Below are 20,840 nucleotides of genomic sequence, written 5' to 3'. Positions count from 1 at the left end.
CTCCCTCTTACTAATCGGCCTATCGTGCTTGCGGTATAAAATATGACTGTGGATCGCGTGTATGCCTAATGGATTTTTTCTAATTGTATGAGACTATCTTTCCCGAAGAAGTGATACCGATAAGTAGGAGGAAAGTGTACAACCGATCCTTCTGATGGAAAGTCTACTAAAAATAAAAGTAATTAAACCGAACAGGACTATAATTTGGAAAATGAAAGTTATTTTGTGCATTCACTCCCGAACAACACTGGACAGAAAGGGGTACCACTGATCATGAATCCAAAAGTTACACTAATGAACGAAAATGAAGTAATTAACGTTCGCCAGCCCACTAGGCCAATTTACATCCAAAATACTGTACAAGATGATGCGAAAGAAAAACATATATTATTAAACATTGACGTGGCAACTAAAGGCTGACACATTTTTTTCACTAATTTGGATTGGATTGGATTGGAAGAGACCAAAGAGCGAGGTCATCGGTCTCAACGGATTAGGGAAGGACGGGGAAGGAAGTCGGCCCTGCCCTTTCAAAGGAACCATCCCGACATTTGCCTGGAGCGATTTAGGGAAATCACGGAAAACCTAAATCAGGATGGCCGGACGCAGAATTGAACCGTCGTCCTCCCGAATGCGAGTCCAGTGTGCTAACCACTGCGCCACCTCGCTCGGTTCCACTAATTTTAAGTGAGTATGTAATAATAAAGAAAACTGAGAAGTCACTCTTACATTATGTTTGGCATTAAATTTTGAAAAAGGCAATCGAGTAATGATTTGAAAATATGCAGTTAAACTGTGTGGTAGTACTGAACTTCGTTACGTGAACAATGACTTTCAGTGACCTCAGCATAACGTCATCAAAGAAATTTAGAAAAAAAGCAAGCACTTTTTACTTTGCTGTCACTTATTTTGCAAATTGGATTGCATATTATTGTCTGAGCAACTGAGCCTTTTTTTTTTACTGACTTGAACAGAATTTAATACCAGAATATGTAACAAACCAAACAGCCATGTGCTCCAAGCTATATGTAAAATAAATAAAACTTCCGCACTCTTAATTTGTGCATTTCTTTAGATTTGGATTTTTTCTAGTGATTGATTCTCAAACATGAAAAATGAAATTGCTTTACTTTAGTCATATACTGAAGCCTCTGTTGTACAACAGTTAATTGAAAGTAGACTGAGGCTAAAATTCTTAAAAGAGAAATTATTCATTAGTGAAGTGGTTGTAAGTATTCAATTTGTTTCTTATGACACTCAGTTAGCACATTAGGAAAAAAAGGAACAAGGACCCTGCTTGGTAACAAAGTCTGGGGGCAATGAGAACACAATCGCCCTGAGCTAACTGATTATTATTTAAATAAATCTTATCAATCAAATCACATTCAGTTGAGCTGCTGGGTTAGCCGTTAATACTTTCCACCAACGAACAGTCTTACTTCAGTGCTGTGCATACGACGGAACTCGGAACCGACGACGAAACTTTGTTGCTGGAACTGCTGCTGTTGTTGAAGACGGTAGCATATTGTGGAGCCACGGCTAATTGCAGGAAGGGGCGATCGTAATTAATACAGCCTCTTCCGCCAGTCCACTCTCCGTACTCCTGTTCCAGACATCTGGCCGGCGCGCGTACATCTTACCGCCGAAATGCGTACACTCTACTGCGAGAGCGGAACCCGTCTCCCTCTTAACTCCGCGCGCTCCACTCAACAACTGCCTGCCCAAAGATTTTACAACGCACAAGCACTGCTATTATCGTTGCTAGTCGATGCAAATAATTCCTTTGGCCTTTCCCAGAGTTTATACGTTTCACAGTAAAACACAGATAAATACAATGATACGTCAACAGACTTCTACCTAAATGTACACATACAGTGGAGCAATGTCCTTACTTATTAAAAGAAAGCATTTAAATTACAAATATTTACATACAATTTAAAAAATATATATATCGATAGCAGGTGCCATGCCTTCCTTCCAGGAAGGTCGCAGTTCGTAGTAATAGACGGCAAATCATCGAGTACAATTGAAGTGATATCAGGTGTTCGCCAGGGAAGCGTCCTGGGACCTCTGCTGTTCCTGATCTATATAAATGACCTGGGTGACAATCTGAGCAGTTCTCTTAGGTTGTTCGGAGATGATGCTGTAATTTACCGTCTAGTAAGGTCATCCGAAGACCAGTATCAGTTGCAAAGCGATTTAGAAAAGATTGCTGTATGGTGTGGCAGGTGGCAGTTGACGCTAAATAGCGAAAAGTGTGACGTGGTCCACATGAGTTGCAAAAGAAATCCGTTGGAATTCGATTACTCGATAAATAGTACAATTCTGAAGGCTGTCAATTCAACTAAGTACCTGGGTGTTAAAATTACGGACAACTTCAGTTGGAAAGACCACTTAGGTAATATTGTGGGGAAGGCGAGACAAATGTTGCGTTTCATTGGCAGGACACTTAGAAGATGTAACAAGTCCACTAAAGAGACACCTTACACTACACTCGTTCGTCCTCTGTCAGAATATTGCTGCGCGGTGTCCTTACCAGGTGGGATTGACGGAGGACATCGAAAGGGTGCAAAAATTTTGTATTATCACGTAATAGGGCAGAGAGTGTGGCAGATATGATACGCGACTTGGGATGGAAGTCATTAAAGCAAAGACGTTTTTCGTCGCGGCGAGATCTATTTACGAAATTTCAGTCACCAACTTTCTCTTCCGAATGCGAAAATATTTTGTTGAGCCCAACCTACACAGGTAGGAATTATCATCAAAATAAAATAAGAGAAATCAGAGCTCGAACAGAAAGGTTTAGGTGTTCGTTTTTCCCGCGCGCTGTTCGGGAGTGGAATGGTAGAGAGATAGTATGATTGTGGTTCGATGAACCCTCTGCCAAGCACTTAAATGTGAATTGCAGAGTAATCATGTAGATGTAGATGTAGATATCCTGCATTTTCGGTGTTGGCTCAAATGGCTCTGAGCACTATGGGACTCAACATCTTAGGTCATAAGTCCCCTAGAACTTAGAACTACTTAAACCTAACACCTAAGGACATCACACACACACCCATGCCCGAGGCAGGATGCGAACCTGCGACCGTAGCAGTCCCGCGGCTCCGGACTGCAGCGCCAGAACCGCTAGATTTTCGGTGTTACAAATTTACAATACGACTTTTGTCAAGAACATCCACTATGGATTAGTAAACTCTATTATCATTCTTGTTTCCGCATTCTGTTACTATATTAAGACTTTTTCGTAAAAAAGGGTGGTCCCTCATAACCCCACCTTGACTGTTCATGTGCCAGACTGCAGAACGTAACAGAGTTTCGGCGCTGCCGTGGAAACGGAAACGACCACTCGCGGCAGCGGAACTCAGTACGGGAACAAACCGCCAGGGGCGCTGCAGTGGATTTCGTGCGCAGTCGATTGAGACAAGAAAGTCGCTGGCGTCAAAAGGGCTGCGGACCCTCTCACGTGTCAGCACTTCGTGACGGCGCGGTTTCGTGCCCAGTTGCGCTGTGCCCTTCCGCAGATGCGCACTCTATTGACATTTTCATCAAAAGCTAATTTGAAAGCTCCGGCTGTTGCCCGGGGAAAGAAAACAGGTAATTAATGCCCTCGGGTCGTGATGGCTCTATGGATTTAGTTAGTGGCTCGGCTTTTCGGATGAGGTACAAAGCGCGCGGGCCGACGTGAATGATTTATGGCTGACCAGAGACCGCCGCGGTCACGCGGGCGCAACGTGCTCTCCTCTGGAACGCAGCCGCTGTTGACCTCCCCCACAGCTCGATAAACGCCACAAGACACTTGTCGCGCCACCTGCCTTCCTACCACTAGCCCACAAAGTTTCCGCTTCTCCTGGCAGCCGGGCGTAGAAAAGTAGTTTCCCACCTGGTAGTAGCTAGCTGTCCTTGACTGTGGAGCGCGGAATCTGCGTGTGGAAAGCACCAATCTGCCCAGCCTCTGTCGAGTCTCCGTAGAGGAAATGACACTCCTAGTGTAACAGCAAACCAAAAACTAATAGAAATCACACCGATGTCCTACACTGGCACTCCACAGTAAGACTTAACTTCCTCTTTGTATCTGAAGACAGGTTTCTTTAATCGTGTATACTTCTAGGTTTCAATATATTCCTGTGACGAAACACAGTAATGTTGATTTCGTAGTAATATTTGTACACTGAAGAGCCAAAGAAACTGGTACACCCACCTAACATCGTGTAGGGCCCCCGCGAACACGCAACACGACATGGCATTGACTCGACTAATGTCTCAAGTGGTGATGGAGGGAACTGACGCAATGAATACTGCAGGGCTGTCCATAAATCCGTAAGATTTCGGGGGGATGGATATATCTTCTGAACAGCTCGTTGCAAGGCACCCCAGGTATGGTCAATAATTTTCGTGTCTGGGGAGTTTGGTGGCCAGCGGAAGTGTTTAAACTCAGAAGAGCGTTCCTGAGACACTCTGTAGCAATCCTGGACATGCGGGCAGTCACATTGTCCTCCTGGAATTGCCAAAGTCCGTCGGAATTCACAGTGAACAAGTATGGATCCAGGTGATCAGACAGGACGCTTACGTACGTGTCACGTGTCAAGAGTCGTGTCTAGACGTATCATGGGTCCCATATCGCTCCAACTGCACACGCCCCACACCATTACAGAGCCTCCACCAGCTTGAACAGTTTCCTGCTAACATGCAGGGTCCATGGATTCATGAGGTTGTCTCCATGCCCGTACACGTCCATCCGCTCGATATAATCCTAGTCATCAATAGTCCAATGTCGGTGTTGACAGGCCCAGGCAAGGCGTAAAGCTTTGTGTCGTGCAGTCGTCAAGGGTACACGAGTGGACGTTCGACTCTAAGCCCATATCGATTATGTTTCGTTGAATGGTTCGCACGCTGATACTTGTTGATGGCCCAGCATTGAAATCTAGAGCAATTTGCGGAAGGGTCGCACTTCTGTCACGTTGAACGATTCTCCCCAGTCGTCGTTGGTCCCGTTCTTGCAGGATCTTCTTCCGGCAGCAGGGATGTCGGAGATTTAATATTTTAGTGGATTTCTGATACTCACGGTATACTCGTGAAACGGTGGTACGGGAAAATCCCCGCTTCATCGTTACCTCGGAGATGCAGTGTCCTATTGGTCGTGCGCCAACTATAACACCACGTTCAAACTCATATAAGTCATGATAACCTACCATTGTAGCAGCTGTAACCGATCTAACGACTGCGCCAGACACTTGTTGTCTCATATAGGCGTTGCCGACCGCAGCGCCGTGTTCTGCCTGTACTCGAATACGCATGCCTGTACCGGTTTCTTTGGCGCTTCAGTGTATGTATAGCGTGTACATTAACAATGAAGTGCCACTATAATGCTTTTCACGCTTAAGCCATCTATAGTTTACTTAATAAATTAGTAAGAAAGAAATCTGCTACTTTGAAAAGAGCTACTGCTTTATCAGTTTTACTCACAACGTCATTTATGCGACTCCCAGTGTCGACGGATAGAGTCTGTTTGTTTCCAGTGACAAACACAATGACTTGTAAAACAGAGTTTTACGTGCCCATTAGATAGACGTCCCATTTTTCATTTTTGTGGCCATATTGTCTGTGATTGCTTTAGAATTCTTGAGGGTATTTAAGTTCTGTCGTTGCAACTACAAAAATGCGTAATTTTTTTCACCAGACGCGTTTCGCTTTATTGAGATAAAGCTTCATCAGTGGTTTGTAATCGAACTGTTTTTTATCTTAAAATAAATTAAAATGTAAACAATTTAATTGCAGACCACTGATTATGGTTTACCTCAGTAAAGCGAAACGTGTCTGGTGAAAAAAATTACGCATTTTTGTAGTTGCATCGACAGAATAAAAATACCCTCAAGAGAGGCCCCAGTTTCGTCTAGTGTGATTTTTGTTTTATCGCTATGTATTAATAGGAACAGTGAAACTCGAAGAAGAATCAGTACTCAAACATCGACGGCACTGCCCTACCCCATGCTGACTGCTATGGCCTAGCGCGCAGCGTAACCGACTGGCTGGTGGATTGTTGCTTCTTCGTGTTTTACTGTCCTTGTTAACACATGTAGATACAAAGAATATCGGACCAGACTAATTTTGTAGCGCTCTATCGAACGGGGACAGAAAATTCCGATTTAAAAGTGATTTTGTTTGTAATGGGAAAACAAAGCGACATTGGCGTGCAGTAATTGTTTACGCCGACTCCAGCTATACAATGCAAAAACAAAACTGCAAATGTCTGCCGAAACATCAGAGAAAAAGCGTCTGACGACTCGTAGGAGATACACCTGGCAGAGCTGCTGTTTGTCTAGCATTAGTACCTTAATGTGTACTTGATTACACTGTTTTCTTAGAGAAAATATTTTTACTTATATAAATACTGAATCCTATTGATAGTACATAATTACCTGTCTTACAGCTTTACAGCAAACATTGTTAGCTGCCATGAAATGAACGTTTTCAAACCCTCAACGAAAATATTCGCATAATTTGTAGAAATTTGGGCAACGAGATAAAGCGCTCCGTCTTCAGGCAGAGTGATCATGTAGATGTACATGTAGACTGTTACAACATCGTCTTGCATTTTTCGAAAGAACCGTCGTGGACGCCATGCCTCTGAGACCATTGTCCTGTGTCTCTACCACACTGACATGTTTCTAGGCTACTGCAGTCTGTAGACCACGAAGTTGGGTAGCAGCTCGGATGTTCTGAGAATGAAATAGATTTTTTTCAACATTATCAATAAAAGGATTTTCCCACTTGTCGCCTTTCTCCCATCACTCACCAACAGTTTGAAGTTCATATTTTCCTAGCTTTATATTTGCTATTAATACACTGTCCTACAAAAGTTAGAGACGAGGTAAACGAATGAAAGTGCGGAATCATGTTGCCATAGGTCTTCTTGTGGTGCACATAGAGCTGGGTATCACATGGCCGGCCGCTGTGGCCGAGCGGTTCTAGGCGCTACAGTCTGGAACCGCGCGACCGCTCCGGTATGGATGTGTGTGTTGTCCTTAGGTTAGTTAGGTTTAAGCAGTTCTGAGTTCTAGGGGACTGATGACCTCAGAAGTTAAGTCCCATAGTGCTCAGAGCCATTTGAACCATTTTTTGATATCACATGGCATGATGTCAGCGTGTCTACACCGACATATGGGGCTGGCCCCGCAACGCGAGGCCCAGGAATTTGGTATTGCTCACGGCACTGTTTCACGCGCATGGAGAGCGTTCCGAACCACAGACACTGCACACGCGAACAATGTCGAATGTGATCGGTTTTTGGGGTCCAGGTGCCATGGTGGGAGCAGGTGTAACGTTCCAAGGGCATGCATCGAACACGTGTGGCATGCTTTGCGGAGATGTATTGTACCAAGTCCACATGCACCAAAGACCATTCGACACTTGTCAAGGGCACTGGTGGACGAAAGCAACGCCTTACCACGACACTCCTTCTCAACATTACAGCCAGCATGGGAGCACGTTGCATAACCTACACTGAAGTCCGTGGTGATCACACACCCTATTAAGAAGCATGTGCCATCTTTTGCAATGTCCTGCGAGCCATCACGAATCCCGCTGACTTCGCTGTAATTGTTGTCTTTGAACAAGAGTGTCATTTCTGTTCGTCCCATTGTGTATCTCTTTCAGTTACGTTCTATACTATACTATATTATACTATACTGTACTGTAGCAGTTCTTTTTATAGATAGTTCAAATTTCATCGAGCTGCGTTACTTGTCAGTGACACATCACGTTACACTTAGTTTCCTCCTTAGGCTTTCCGCGCTAGTGTATTTAAGTGAGGAAAAAGCTGTCTATTTGGATCGTCATATGTGCCAGCGGCTCTTGATATGGGTGCTACTGACAATCACTGTCGGCTGGTCCCGGCGGAGGTTCGAGTCCTCCCTCGGGTATGGGTGTGTGTGTGTTTGTCCTTAGCATAATTTAGGTTTAGTAGTGTGTGAGCTTAGCGACTGATGACCTTAGCAGTTAAGTCCCATAAGATTTCACAGACATTTGGACATTTTTTTGACAATCACTGTACTTCTGTGATCTTTCCTTTTAGAGAGGTGAAGCTGTCTTGAACCCCAAGATCGTGTGAGACGCTGACTAACCGTCTGTAGGGGAATCTGATGTTAAAGGTGAAATCCGAACCCTGGTTAGTTTCCATTACAAAGCGTAAAATAATGTTTTGAGAGTTCTTTTACACAGTTAATGATGCAAAACCGTCGAAATGTGTCGTGGCAGATTGTCGTTTGTCGATTGTCGTTTGTCTCCGCGCCGTCGTAAAGCACCGCCATTGCTGCGAGAAATGGAAAACAAAAAACCTGTTACGGACTGGACGCCTAAATAATGCAAGGCGCACGCAGACGGTCTTGACAGTATTGACGGGCCGAGTCGTGTCAGAGTTTTTCCGACAAAAACTTCAGGAAGCGCAACACGAGTCAGATAATCGAACAATAATTGCCGATGGGAGTGTCGAGAGGCAGCGAGGCGATCATTGCTGACCAAGTATTACTGCTCCTGACACACGGGGAATATACTTGCTGAAAGCTTGCTTACAGCTATCGCCATTAAGTAAATGACTGCCACTTTATGAGGTTATTACCGACTATTGCTTTCGTCCCACGTTCCTGATCATCTCTTCAGTTTTATGTAATTATATGAATGTTTGTATTCACCATACAATTTTGGCACACAAGGCAGAGGTGGCAGGAAGCAAACGCCCCTACCACAGTGCTTTCCCACTGCAACTGACTGATCACAGGTCACTGTTGCACTCAAGTCTGGTTTACACTGAGGTGACAAAAGTCATGCGACAGCGATAAGCAAATACGCAGACAGCACAGTGTCGCGTACGCAAGGTATAAAAGGGCAGTGCACTGGCGGAGCTCACATCTGGACTCAGTTCATGCATTTGAAAAGGTTCCCGACGTGATTATGGCCGCAAGATGAAAATTAACGGACTTTGAACGCGAAATGGCAGTTGGAGCTAGACGCATGGGGACATTCCATTTCGGATATCGTTAGAGAATTAAATATTCCGACATCCATAGTGTCAAGACTGTGCCGAGAATTCCAAATTTCAGGCATCACCTCTCACCACGGAAACGCAGTGGTCGATGGCCTTCACTTAACGACCGAGAGCAGCGGCGTTTGCGTAAAGTTGTCAGTGCTAACAGACAAGCAACTCTGTGGGAAATAACAGCAGAAATCAATGCGGGACTTTCGACGAACGTACGGCGAAATTAGGCGTGAATGGGCTATGGCAGCAGCCGACCGGGGTGAGTGCCTTTGATGACAACTTTCGCCGGCTCTCTTTACTTTGCTATTGCTTGCGTGACAACTGATATACGAGATAAAATATGTTTCCAGAATGAGATTTTCACTCTACAGCGGAGTGTGCGCTGATATGAAACTTCCTGGCAGATTAAAACTGTGTGCCCGGCCGAGACTCGAACTCGGGACCTTTGCCTTTCGCGGGCAAGCGCTCTACCATCTGAGCTACCGAAGCACGACTCACGACCTGTACTCACAGCTTTACTTCTGCCAGTATCTTGTCTCCTACCTTCCAAACTTTACAGAAGCTCTCCTGGGAAACTTCCAGAACTAGCACTCCTGAAAGAAAGGATATTGCGGAGACATGGCTTAGCCACAGCCTGGGGGATGTTTCCAGAATGAGATTTTCACTCTGCAGCGGAGTGTGCGCTGATATGAAACTTGCCCGCGAAAGGCAAAGGTCCCGAGTTCGAGTCTCGGTCGGGCACACAGTTTTAATCTGCCAGGAAGTTTCATAAAATATGTTGCTACGAAAATAGCCCTGAAATTCTTTTTAGGGATACTGTGCTGTGACTTTCTTTGGATCATTAATTTCAACGAAACAAACTATATTATGTTCTTATTATTCTGGATCTGGCTTTCTATTAAAGCAACATTGTTTCGTTACTGTAACTCGCTATAAAGTTCAACATACCTTCCTTACTTAACAGTTATTGAGAAGGTTACTGAAAATTATTTCGTTATCAATATTGATGTTTCAGTACGCAATGTTGGTTCAACATCCAAATTTGGCAGTGGATTTTTGTTAACAGTAAAACACCAATAAGTACTACGACTAACACGAGAACATGAGACTGTTATCGGAGAAAAAGATGTTTTTACTATAATGTTTGTCAGACCAGAACTACGCACAGCGAGATTTCTTTTATGTTATGGAGGTAAATTATCTTTTTGCACTGTTAATAATATATCATCCGCAGACCGCGTCCACCTGCAAAACACATCATAAAATCTGCTGCTCTGCCCTGCAATTCCGAAAGCTGAGAGAAATAATTTTAGTTCGCTGTTACCTGTCCGCTTCCTTGCGGTATGATTGGTTTCATTTAATGCAGTTTGAATGCGCCGCGGCAGCGGCTCGTTCGTTCGTTCGTTCGTATCGCAGCTCTGCACCACGAATAATATTTAAATAGCTGAAAATGTCTTAAGGGAATGGGATAAAATACCAGGCAAGTTTATTACAAGTCATAATGCAAGTTTTCACTAAGTAACTCTATTCAAAACATTTTAGACAGATTACATTATTACACACCTTTACAAATCAGTACCTAATGGCGTCCTTCTCTCAATCTTGACAAAAGAATGCTACACAAGCATACAATATAGCGTCACAGGCTCTTCCTACTCACGTAGCTCGAAGAAGACGACAGAGAAATTAATGCTCGGTCACACTATTTATACTCGTTGTGGCATATTCTCATCTTTGTTTGATATTTAATAAGTATCGTCTGTGGCGGTTTCACTACCCGCCGACACAGATATTATCTGTAAAAAAAAATCGTTACATAATTCTATACATGTATAGAACACGGCACATAATGGTTTCTCTTTATTACATAAAGTTCACACAATCGTTGTCCACGCAATTACAATCATCCAGTTCAATTATTCTTTTCTCCTTTCTTACCACATATAATATGTGTTTTGCCAGGAGACGTTACACAACACATGGGCTGCAGCGTCTCTCCTGGGTTCATGACCATATCGATTGTACCCTAGACGAGTGGATAACTGCGGCCTTCTCAAATGAGTTCCGATTTCAGTCGGTCAGAGATGACAGGAGGGTTCGTGGCTGGCGCACACCTCACAGAGCCAATAATGCACTGTGCAAGCTGGTGGTGGGTCCATAACGGTGTTGGCCGTGTTTACATTTTAACTGACCGGCTTCTCTGGTCCAACTGAACCGATCTTTGACTGCAAGTGGTAATGTTCGGCTACCTGGAGACCATTTGCAGCCGTGCATGGATTTCATGTTCCTAAATGTCTCCGGGGCTCAGTTGTTCGCGATTGGTTTGAAGAACATTCTGGAGAGTTCGACCGAATGATTTGGCCATCCACGTTGCTCGACATGAATCTCAACATTTAGGAGATACAGTATAATCGCGAGGTCAGTTCGTGCAAAAAGTTCCGCACCGACAACACTTTTGCAGTTATGGACGGTTATAGAGACAGCATGGCTCAATATTTCTGCAGGTGACTTCCAACGACTTGTTGAGTGTATGCCACGTGGAGTTACTGCACTACACAGGTCCGATACGATATTAGCAGTTATCCCATGACTCTCATCACTTCACTTGCCACCTGAAATTTAAGGTCCAAAGTTGCGGTCTTGTCTGTAGGCAACTGCCACAGCGCGTCGTTCTCCGTGGCGATAGATAATCATTTTAAAGCCTGTTCCACCAGCATCCCCCCTGCTCTCCACGACGATAGATAATCATTTTAAAGCCTGTTCCACCAGCATTCCCCCGCTCTCCACGACGATAGATAATCATTTTAAAGGCCTGTATCTTCCACAAAAGTCTTTGACAGTGGAATACATCTACCGGTACAGTTGTTGCTAGGAATGTGGGGTGTCCCACTTTCAGAGGTGATAGTATGGGCCAAAACAAGAAAGAACGTCTAGTAAAATGTGGGCTCTAAAATACATACCTCATCAGCCATAACCTGTTGTGCATCTTCGCTAGTGTGAAACACATCTGTATTGAACAACTGCTCGCAGCTCTTAAGTATGCATTTTAGATCCCATGGTTACTAGATACTATTTCTTGTCTTGGTCCATACTATCACACCTGAAAGTTGCCTACTCTACAATCTCAACAACAGGCAGTATATGTCAGAGGTATCAGAACGGTTTTCGCTTATATGTTTCGACTCGTTCGTTTCCGGTACAGGGACCCTTGCCTCAAATTGATACATTTATCCTTCTCCATCATCCCTGAAAGTTTGCAACATCAGCACAGAATCACCCTGTATATACATACATTTATAGGCGGCGGCGCCTGAAACTTTGCCTTCTGTAGTATCGTTGGATGACGTTTCCGAACATGGGATTCCTGTTCATTATACTTTATATTCATTTACCTCTAAAACTTCTGGACTTCTGTAACGGGAATTTCCGAACATCCCGTATGAGCTTCTGAAAACGAAATTTTTATGTAATTGTGTCAATATTTAACTTGTAACAAGTATGAACTTTAAAGGCTCTGTGTCGCACAAAAATAATGTAAAAACTCTGAAATTTGCATGTAGTATCACTCTCAGTTGTATCTCTAAGCACGTCAAACATCTTTTCGCTTTTATATTTAGGGCCGGTATTAGGTTCGTTATTGAAATAGGAGAAATTTTCGCGTCCGGAAAAGTTTCCTTCATATGACCGCATTATCGAAACCTACTACACACACAGAAATAACATCTTGGCGTCTACACAAGATGAACTATGTTTAAAATACAGTCTAAATTACTATGAGCCGGTGATGGGAGTTGGTTGTACAGTATTCCTTAGTCTCACAACAGGGAAGAAAATCAATCGAAATAAATTCGCAAACACAAGATGTAACAGAAGTAAAAGGTTCATTACAGTACGCTGTAACCTAATCAGAGAATGAGAAAACACCGATTGATCCAGGCTCAGTGAAATTATCGGCGTCACCGTTCGTTGATATTATCAGGTCTTCGGCACACTGTTGTAACCTTAATTTTTCCGTGCTTCCTGTATTTCTCACTGCTCTTTGCCACTCTTCTGGTGTAAGTTTTTGAATTGCATTCTTCAAATCGTGTAATAAATAATTCGATCTTGTTAAGTGAATGAGCAGTTGCTGTGTGATTTCCCGCCGGCGGATGTGGCCGAGCGGTTCTAGGCGCTACAGTCTGGAGCCGCGCGACCGCTCGGTTTTTTGTTACTTGTAACCGTTATTTTTACCCGTTATTTTTGCATGCACCACATTCAATAAGGTACGATTCTAGTTAGAAAAAAATGTTTCATGGTGGCATTTTTATCGTCATTCACACACCTTCAACAACTTACTTTATTGCAGCGAGTAGTTTGTCAGACGGAGGAACAGCAAGTCGAAAATTTGTGTCCTGCTCCGTCAGAGTAGCTGATACCAATTGCCGCAAAAAAGTGTAAACTGTCTGGACTCACTCTGTAGGAATCGTGGAATTTTTTCGCGTTGAAGGCCTTGACGAGAAACCACGGCCACTACCGCGTCGCCCTGTATACAGCACAAATCTTCTGCCAGCATTCTTAGGCGGTTTTCCCCATGCGATAGTAAAACAGCAAAAGATGTTGGAAATATTCTTTTCTGCTTTCCATAGCTTGTAACCACACCCTCACGCTGCTCCATCCAGTACCTGGCTCAAACACGCTCTGACACATCCAACGGTGCGTCAGGTTGTCCACCTCTACGAGGTAGGGGCGGTTAGGCAACTGTGCTACCCTGGGGGGCACGGCGGGTGCAGGGTTTGCAGGCGCAATAAGTGGAAAGCGGAACAAAACCAGCGAACGTGTGAGGCAACCAAATACCATCCTTGTTCTCGAGATACCTTTGTTGGTGCGCCGTGACAGCAGCGAAGTGCGCAGCTACTGCAATCTTCCTCGTTTGCAAGCACGCCTGTGATCGAACGCTTCGGTTTCTGTAGTCAGCATTCTTGTGTCATCCTATGCGCTGTCATGCAGAGATATAGATCTGACTTTGGTTCGGTCCAGCCTGCAGCAGCAGGGTGGAGGCAGTGAGTTTAGACAGTCCTCGCGACTCCGCCGACTCCTGTTGTGCGCTAAAAGAGACGTCTAAGTGGGCAGCAAGGGCGAAGGGGATCCGAGGTGCAACATTTGTGTACAGGGGCGTCATCATTAGCAGCGGAAACCGACACGGCAGACAATGTGCGACAGCAGAAACCGAAACGTTCCAGTAAATATGCTCCCAACTACCCGACGCTGACTGCAGTATCAGATATTGTTTGATGATGATGATGATGATGATTGGTTTGTGGGACGCTAAAACTGTGCGGTTATCAGCGCCCGTACAAAGTCCCAATCTTTACACAGTCCAATCTCACCACTTTCCACGAATGATGATGAAATGATGACAAAACACAAACACCCAGTCCCCGGGCGGAGAAAATCCCCAACCAGGCCGGAAATCGAAACCTAGAGCCCGTGATCCAGAGACAGCAACGCTAGTAACTAGACCACAAGATGCGGACTCAGATATTGTTCTGGCTCATTGATTGATTGATTGATTTACACAAGGATAAAAAACAAATATGTTCTCAGCCCCCTGTTTCGTGCAGTGAAACCGAGTTTACTGTGCGGTTTCTCTTCTCGTAATTCTAGTTATGTCAGCCGGTACCTTTCAAGAATAACAGGAGGCCTTTTACTAGTTATTTATTAAATACAGTTTCTTCTTGCCGGCCGTTGTGACCGAGTGGTTCTAGGCCCTTCAGTCCGGAACCGCGCTGCTGCTACGGTCGCAGATTCGAATCCTGCATGGATGTGTGTGTTGTCCTTAGGTTAGTTAGGTTTAAGTAGTTCTAAGAACTAGGGGACTGATGACCTCAGCAGTTAAGTCCCATAGTGCTCAGAGCCATTTAAACCATTTGTGATTTCCATACACTTAAAACGCTTTTGTCGAATGTCCTACAGCTAATTACTGAAGAAGTATTAAATATGTAATCACACTCTCCCTTTAATGCACCACAATTGACGATTATTCTCACCTGTCTTTCCTGACGCATTCATATTCATATGGCGTCACTATATTAGTTGTTTGCCTTGTGTACAAAATGCTGACACAGACGACCATCCCCGACATCTATGTGAAGATCGTGGTTAATTTCCTCCACGCTAAGGCTTTCTTGGTTACTCAGCAAGGTCGACGCTCCAGCTTACGTCACATGTCGATGGGTACTCCACAAGGCTCTGTGTTGTCTCCCATCCTTTTTAACATTTATGTTAACGGTATGCCAGTGCTCCCACGCTACCGCCTGGCGCAATACGCCGATGATACGGCGCTCTGTACCACCGGCTGTAACACAGACCAGCTCAATGCTCGCCTCCAAAGGCAAGTGGACGCGACAGTGACCTGGTGTCGTTCCAACAAGATTGCCCTCAATGCCGCCAAAACCACGGCAGTCTACTTCGCTAAACGGCACCTCATCCTCCGTCATAACATCACTACTGCAGGCTTCAGGTCCCATGGTCCCCTGATACCAAATACATGGGTTTCCGGATGGATAAAAAACTGCTCTTCCATCGCTCTCGAGAACATGTAACCAAAAAAGGACTCAAGCTGATAAAAGCGTGTGTGTGTGTGTGTGTGTGTGTGTGTGTGTGTGTGTGTGTGTGTGTGTGTGTGTGTGTGGTTTGAGGTTTTCGGGCGCTAAACAGCGTGGTCATCAGCGCCCAAACGCATAGAAACAGGAACACATGCGGTGAAGGGACGAAGACGGACAGCGAACAAGGAGAACGGCTAAAAGACACAGGCCTGGCGCAGTTCCAAATCCTCACAAACAGAGGCAAAACAAGAGGAGAAGAAACCCACTAAAAAGAAAAGGAAACACAAGGAAAAGAGAACAGAAATCGAAGTGAAACAAGTAGGTAATCGTGACTGGCGGACCTCTTACCTAAAACCTGGGTGAGCCAGTCACCCAGCAGCACATTAAAATCCTCTCCCTAAAATCCGAGGCAACAAATTGGACAGGACACAAAACCGTAAGACCTTAACCACAGTCGTTGCGTCGTCTTGCAAAATAGAGGGCAAATCCGGTGGCTAGGAAACCTCCGCCCTCTGGTCAGAGAATAAAGGACAGTCAAGTAAAATGTGGCGGACAGTAATCTGGACGCCACACGCATTGCAGTGGGGGGGGGGGTCCTCCCGCCGGAGTAAAAAACCGTGCGTTAAGGGACTGTGCCCGATGCGGAGGCGAGTGAGGAGAACCTCATCCCGCCTGCATGACTGGTAGGACGTACGCCATGGCCGCGTGGTGGCCTTGACCAAACGCAGCTTATTTTCACCGACTGCCAGCCACTCCTCTTCCCATTGACGCATAACACAAAAACACAAAAGGGAGGTAACAGCATGGAGGGGGACGGCACATTCAGCAACGTGAGGGAGGGAACATGCATCTTTGGCAGCCACATCCGCCAGTTCGTTTCCCCTAATACCCACGTGCCCCGGCACCCAGCAGAAAGAAACCTCCTTCCCCTGCCGTTGCAGGTTGAGTAGGGCATCATGCATGTTCTGGACGACCGTATCCGCTGGGTACAAATGTTGAATGGTCTGAAGGGCACTCAGGGAGTCAGAAGAGATGAGAAACGTAAGACTGGGAACACATCTCATCTGCTCCAATGCCCGCAAGATCGCAAACAATTCAGCATCAAAGATGGTGAACACCGCAGGAAGCCGTAACTTGACGACTCGATCAGGGAAAATAACAGCACAACCAACAGAGTGCCCCTGTTTAGAGCCATCCGTAAATACTGGTACATGGTCGGGATGCTGGTTTAAGATATCGTAAAATAAGGAGGTAAAAACAATCGCAGTAGTGCAGCTCCTCCGGTACTCTGACAAGTCTGAAAGGACGCTGGGCCTCTGGAGTAACCAGGGAGGCAGGCGGGTAAAACCAAAAGCGTTGTACCAAATATTCACCAGCAGGGAACTGAACCTCGACACCAAGCTCCGGCTGTACCGGATGGTTGTCCACCCTTCCCTCACCTATGGCTTCACTGCATCGGCTACACTTAGTGCCTCCCTGATGCAGACCCTCCAGCGCTTGCAGAATAAGGTGCTTCGATGGAGCCTGCATGCCCCTCCTCTGAAGAAGGTAGTTACCCTCCACGAGGAAATGGACATAGCCACTCTCAAGACGTCCATGCAAGAGAAGGCACGGCGTCTCTACTCCCAAATAGAAGTTCTACAGTACACGGCCGCTGGCTTACAAAACATTGCCACCACGACATCCTGGCACTGGCACCAACTCTCTGTTCCTCTCACCATCCTCGAGGAATCCGATTCCGACCACGGCTAACGATAGCCTTCTTACGGCCACTCGTGCATCGTTAGTACTGACTTGACTACTCGATGGGTGTCGACCATCGTAAACCACCAATGTTGGTACCTAATGTTGTTCGTCGTTACGTTACTCCTTGCCTGTAACCTGAACTTCCACCGTCGGGGGATGGTCTGGGACTTCAAGTCCCACCGTCACACCTCACTCCAGTGATGTTCTTGGAATACCATCACTGTCGCATGGAACAGCTTTACCATCCACCAGCACAGTCAGATCGTGAGAAACCGGTAAAGCTGATTTCAGCTTCCCACAAACAAACAAAAAGTTGTCTGCATTGAGCAAACCACGAAGTCTCGGCAAGAACTGTCGTGTATAGTACAGTATCATCCTTACGTGGTACAATACACAGCGCAATAGATTCAGCCACCGTCAATATTTTAAGGCACTGCAATCTGCTTCAGTATACCGCCCAAACCGTCCTTAACGCTCTCAGTCGGTCTAGAATCTCACAGAATACTCAGTACTGCGCAATGAATACAATGTGTGTGAGGGCCCCATTACGACCATTCCCAACTGCGTTGCGGGCACGTGATGCGGTAACGAAAAATTCATAAGCGGAGCAGAGACCAATGGGAAATCACTGGGACTTCTGGTTGTACGGGCTGAGCGTAAAGTCATTGACTGAAAATATTATTTCTGAAGAAGCGTGCAAGATGCAACTACACGGTTTGTTGCAACAGGTAGCTTAACTCATAAAGCTTTTTTTTATAGATACGCTGCCGGAAGATAGGTGATATTTAGTTTAGCGTAGTTTGCCCAAACGCTGCCGGAAGATAGGCGATATTTAGTTTAGCGTAGTTTGTCTAGACGCCTTTGCAAATATCTCTTCCCTCACTCCTCTTTAGCAATTCGTACTCGTGTCATCGTGCCATAAGAGTCTGCATATCAGAAACTGGTGAACTCAATACTTTGTCCATGACGTAAGCCCACAGAGATGTCAAGAGGGGTTATGTCTCGTGAATGGCGGCCATGGAGTCATGATGTTGGAGCATCTCTTGCGATATGTCTGTCCGAAAAATTTCATTCTAGAACTGCCGAAGAAATAACCCCCAATGTGGTGGTGCACCATCTTGTTGAAACAGCACCCATCGGCAAAAATTCATGCAACTAAATAGTGAAGTAGGCAGCTTTACTTTTTTTATTTTTTTAGTCATCAGTGTTTTGGCAGTTTTGGTGCAGCCCGCCACAAATTCCTCTCCTGTGCCAACCTCTTGCTGGATGTAGTCCAATCTCTTTCTTCGTCTACAGTTTTTACCCTCTACAGCTTCCTCTAGTGCCATGGGAAGTATTCCCTGATGTCTTTACAGATGTACTACCATCCTGTCCCTTCTTCGTGTCAGTGTCTTCCATATATTGCTTTATGACCGACTCTGCGGAGAACCTCCCTATTTCTTACCTTATCAGACCACCTAACTTTTAATATTCGCCGAGCGGGATTAGCCGAGCGGTCTCAGGCACTGCAGTCATGGACTGTGCGGCTGGTCCCGGCGGAGGTTCGATTCCTCCCTCGGGAATTGGTGTGTGTGTTTGTCCTTAGGATAATTTAGTTTAAGTAGTGTGTAAGCTTAGGGACTGATGACCTTAGCAGTTAAGTCCCATAAGATTTCACACACATTTTTTTCATTTTAATATTCTTATTATCACCACGTCTCAAGTGCTTCGAGCCTTTTCTTTTCCGGCTTCCCCACAGTCCTTGTTTCACTAACACACAATGCTGTGGTCCAAACGTACATTCTCAGAAATTTCTTCTTCAAATAAAGGGCTAGGTTTGATACTAATAGTCTTCTCTAGGCCACAAATGCCGTTTTTGCCATGTGCTAAGTCTCTGCTTCTTAGGTCCTCCTTGCTCCGTCCGTCATAGGTTATTTTGCTGTCTAGGTAGCAGAATTCCCTTGTACATATTGTATATTATCCGTCTTTCCCTGTAGCTTACCCGTACTTTTCTCAGTATTTCGAACATCTCGCACCAGTTGACATTGTCGAACTCTTTTTTTCCGGTCGACAAATCTTAAGTACGTGTCGATTTTTTCTTATTCCTGTTTCCATTATCAACCGCAACGCCAGAATTGCATCTCTGGTGCCTTTACCTTTCGTAAAACCAAACTGATCGTCATCTAACACATCCTCATTTTTTTCCATTCTCCTGTATATTACTCTTGTCAGCAACTTGGATGCATGAGCTGTTAAGCTGACTGTGCGAAACTTCCCGCACTTGTCGGCTCTTGCAATCTTGTGTATTGTGTGGATGATGTTTTTGCGAGAGTCAGATGTTTTACAGCCAGTCTCACACAGTCTACACACCAACATGAATAATCGTTTAGTTGCTGCTTCCCTCAATGATTTTAGAAATTCTGATGGAATGTTATATACCTAGTTTCCTTTATTCGATCTTGTTGTTGTTGTCGTGGTCTTCAGTCCTGAGACTGGTTTGATGCAGCTCTCCATGCTACTCTATCCTGTGCAAGCTTCTTCATCTCCCAGTACCTACTGCAACCTACATCCTTCTGAATCTGCTTAGTGTATTCATCTCTTGGTCTCCCCCTACGATTTTTACCCTCCACGCTGCCCTCCAATACTAAATTGGTGATCCCTTGATGCCTCAGAACATGTCCTACCAACCGATCCCTTCTTCTGGTCAAGTTGTGCCACAAACTTCTCTTCTCCCCAATCCTATTCAATACTTCCTCATTAGTTATGTGATCTTAAGTTTTCCAAAACTCTTTTAAATTCTGATTCCACTTCTAGGTCCCATATCTCTTCTACACTCATGTTCATGAATTAAGGATAATGCTGATACATGGTGAAACAACGCTCTGGTGGGCGGTTTGCGGGTTTAAATCACCTCGGGGTATGACCGTGTGGTGCATTTGACATGCAGTCATCTCACGGTGGCGCTGGCAGCAGTCCACATACGCAAAGGTGTATTAGTGCATGAGTATGGTGCAGCGAGTAAGTGTGCTGACGTTTTCAGACGTGCCAATGGTGGCTGTGTGTTGAAAATGGCTCAAAGAAGACATATTGATGACGTTATGAGGGATAGAATACTAGGGCGACTGGAGGCTGGTCAAACACAGCAGGTCGTAACACGGGCCCTCCGTGTGCCACAAAGTGTGATCTCACGATTATGGCAACGACTCCAGCAGACAGGAAACGTGTCCAGGCGTGCTACAGTACGGGATGTCCACAGTGTACAACACCACAAGAAGACCGATATCTCACCATCAGTGCCCGCAGACGGCAACGGAGTACTGCAAGTAGCCTTGCTCGCGACCTTACCACAGCCACTGGAACAGTTGGCTCCAGACAGACAGTCTACATTTTACTGAACAGACATGGTTTATTCGCCCGCAGACCTTCGAGATGCATTCCACCGACCCCTGGTCACAGGAGAGCCCGTAAAGCCTGGTGTCAAGAACACAGTACATGCT

This window comes from Schistocerca cancellata, chromosome 8, assembly GCF_023864275.1.
Source record: "Schistocerca cancellata isolate TAMUIC-IGC-003103 chromosome 8, iqSchCanc2.1, whole genome shotgun sequence".
In the NCBI taxonomy this organism is placed as follows: domain Eukaryota; kingdom Metazoa; phylum Arthropoda; class Insecta; order Orthoptera; family Acrididae; genus Schistocerca; species Schistocerca cancellata.
The sequence above is the reverse complement of the archived record's forward strand: the minus strand, read 5'-3'. Positions refer to the sequence as shown.